The 3,422-nt window shown below is 47.0% G+C and overlaps 1 long non-coding RNA gene across 1 annotated transcript; it reads right to left on the bottom strand.

The window, feature by feature from the left end:
• Positions 1 to 2,581: 2,581 nt before the first annotated feature.
• LOC144810674 (uncharacterized) lies at positions 2,582 to 3,050 on the bottom strand. The gene is made up of 3 exons (XR_013606881.1): positions 3,023 to 3,050; positions 2,877 to 2,937; positions 2,582 to 2,786 (listed from the first exon to the last, which is right to left on the bottom strand). It is a non-coding gene; the product is annotated as an uncharacterized LOC144810674 (long non-coding RNA).
• Between the last annotated feature and the right edge of the window lie 372 nt (positions 3,051 to 3,422).

Raw genomic sequence — 3,422 nt, 5'->3', positions numbered from 1 at the left:
CCCGCTTGTTGCTGTACCTCATGGCAGTGATTTAGTCAGTGAGCATCTGCATCAGTGAGATGATGATCAGGAAGGCCTTTAAAGCCAAGCAAATTACCTTAAACTCTAAGAAATTGAGGTGGAGTTGAGTGTTTGCCGGAGACCAGAGGCCTCTGATTTCCACACCTCCCAGGTGGCGTCCCCAACCCAATAGTGATGCATCTGTGACCACCATCAACTCTAGCTGGGGTAAAGAGATGGATCCGCCACTGAATCGTGGTTCAGCAGCCACCACTAAATGTAATTTGCAGTCTCCACCGAAATCTAGATAAAATCAACAGATTCTCCAGATTCTATGCTCATTGGCAATTGAGGTCCCACTGCAGAGCACATATGTGCTGCCTGGTATGTTTGGGCAGCAGGATGCAGGAGGCCAACAATCCTAGGGTCCTCAGAGTCATCCAACTGAGATCTAGGGCCAAGATTGAAACATCTGGACCATAACCTGAATGTCCTGTTCTCTGAACGCCGGGGGAAAGGCAAAAAATGGTACCAAATACAGAATAGCTCAGATGAATGCAAACATCTGCGACGTAGTCCGATGTGACTTCAGCAAACTGATAGTGAAACCCACGATGTTAGGATGTCAGTCACCTGCCAGGTGGTAGAGAAATACTGGTTTCCTCCTACATCACCAGAATCCCACTGGAGGTCTGGGACTCCACCTGTTTAACCCAGAAGCTTACGACCTTCCCGTCCCCGCTTACGCCGATCGTTGATAACCCTGACTTCTCACACTGGAGGCCGGCTGGCTGCCGCTTCCTTTACCACCTTTATGGCCCGGAGGGAGTTATGCCCTTTCATCAGTTCAGACAAGAATATGACTTCCCCGAGCAAGAGAGGCTAAGGTACCTACAGGCGAGGCACTGGGCACCCCAAGTGAGGCCGGGAGCAGATAGGCGCCTCACGCCGTACAAACGCTGGCTCCTCACGCGTACGTCTGATGCTAAACTCATATCGGACCTCTACAAGATGTTACAACCACCGCAGACACATATTTATAACCCGGGCAGGGAGCGATGGGAGAGGGAACTGGGTAGAACACTGAGTCGCAAAGAATGGGATTCGATCTCTTACAGGGCCCGACACTCGGCATACCACACAGGTCTCAAAGAAACACTCACTAATATAACCACATATTGGTACTATACCCCTGAACGGCTCCACGAAATGGATCGGAACAGGGAGAACCTATGCTGGCGGGGTTGCGGACAAGTGGGTAATTTATCGCATCTACTGTGGGACTGCAACCTTCTTCAGTCCTACTGGACCCAGGTACTGGACGAAGTAGACGAACACTTCCAAACAGAACTCCCTAGATTCCTAGCGTACATTGTCCTTGGTCTTCCCAACCCTCTCACATATCCCCTACGATCCCGCAGAGGCCGACAGATAGCGATAGCGGTGGGCTCAGCACTGCAGAACATCTTGGTACACTGGCGCACTGACACCCTTCCCACATTTACAGGCTGGCTCCACAGAATATGGTATGTACTAGGGATGGAGAAGATGTCCCTCTTGGGTGCTGGGGATAGGGAAGCCTATGAAGAACTTTGGCAACCATTCCGGTCGTTGTTGAGCAATGAATTCCGGGAACTTACATGTCCGAGATATCTACGGTTACTGCGGCTCACAGAGATCAAAGGAACTGGCGAGTGATGTTGCTGGGCTACCGTCGGTTGGAGATGGGGATCTAGGTGAAACAGGGTGGGTGAGAGTACTGGATGTGGGAGGGGGAAGAGGGGTTCGGGGGTCTTGTTTTTTGTTGTGGTTGTGGGTGATGGGGGGAAAGGGGGGTTGAGTTGTTATCGGACTGGGTTAGCCTCCAGTAGCTGAGTGTACACACTTGATGCAGCCATCACGGATTATTGATTGCTCTTACACACTCCTATATTGTCAATTGGTTATCTGTGCTGCCCCCCCCTTTTTTTTCTTCTTATTTTCCTCAATAAAAAGAGTTAAACCATAAAGATGTACTGCAATCGCCTTACTGAAACCGGGCAAGCCACCTGATAGGTGTGAGTCGTATAGGCCGCTATCGCTTATGAATACTGATCTTAAAATTCTAGCTAAGGTCCTTGCAACGCGACTGCGCCTCTTGCTTAACGTTATGGTACTCCCGGATCAGTCGGGATTTATTCCCACAAGATCTACAGCACGTAACTTGAGAACGCTGTTTGCGGTATTACATCTTTTGACGCCAGAGCTCCCAGCAGTGAGAGTATGTAAAGGGGGTTCACCCAGTATAAGTCGCTGGGACCTGGGTACTGAAGGCACTGAGAGGAGGGGTCCCAGCAATCAGGAGTAAGATTTAAATTAAATAGCAAAGGTGTAGATCGACAATGAATACCAACTCATTAGCATACATTGTTATTTATTCACAATGTAGACACTTGTTATATATCACAGTAGTGAGTTGCTGATGTACTTTCACAGTATTCAAAAAAGTGCCCCAGGGAGGGAAGGGAGTGGTATGGTGATGGGTAGTGCAATGGGGGTAGTGACATAAAAAGGCTAAATAGCCAAACTGTACTATGTACATTCAATCAGACATAGATAGAGCCATCATCAATACAGAAATTCATTAAGGATAAACATACTCCACATTGTACATCTAATGTTAGATTCGTGGGGTGGAGCTGAAAACACCAAAAAGCTGTCGACGTTTTGACCCCTATTAGGATAGGCAGGTGTTAATTAAATCCTTGCAGTGGGGTCTTCATCAGGACACGGGCAGGGCACAGGACCTATTTAGTGAGTAATAATAAATTGTTTCAATATATCGTATCAATCTGAATAATTAATGTTAATAAGCACATTAAAATGACATGACATACCAAAAGGTCGCTTGTCATAAGTGGAGATGAGTAATATTCCTACTGGCGTGAGCTCCAATTCCTGTGAAGAAAGAGGAGGTATGGTCGTTGGGACTCTAATGATCAACTGTAATAACTAGGTAGACAAGAAAATTAAATAGACTCACGGTGGTTGAAACCCCAAAATGGTCATCCAATCTAAAGGAGAGGCAGAACACACAGTGTAACTAACACGCATAAATTAGTGTGAATATAAATGGAAAATGAAAGAGGCAGAGCTTACAGTGGTGAAGATAACGTAGTACCGCCCACTGGTCGGTGGCTCAACGGTAATTGCCGCTTTAGGTATGCAGACTTCGTCAGCTGATTTACCATCTAAAAAGAGGTATAATCAATGTTACCACTAAAGTTAGGTTGAAGACCAATTTCATCGTAACCCGCGTAGCGGTAAGGTTACATATCATTGAGGTCAGGTTGAAAACAAATTACATCATGGCACGCATAGCGATATGGGTACACACCTAAAGGGTAGAGAGTCAATCCTTCTAATCCCAAAGCGCGGTCAGC

Source organism: Lissotriton helveticus, chromosome 1_1, assembly GCF_964261635.1.
Source record: "Lissotriton helveticus chromosome 1_1, aLisHel1.1, whole genome shotgun sequence".
In the NCBI taxonomy this organism is placed as follows: domain Eukaryota; kingdom Metazoa; phylum Chordata; class Amphibia; order Caudata; family Salamandridae; genus Lissotriton; species Lissotriton helveticus.
The sequence above is the reverse complement of the archived record's forward strand: the minus strand, read 5'-3'. Positions and strand labels throughout refer to the sequence as shown.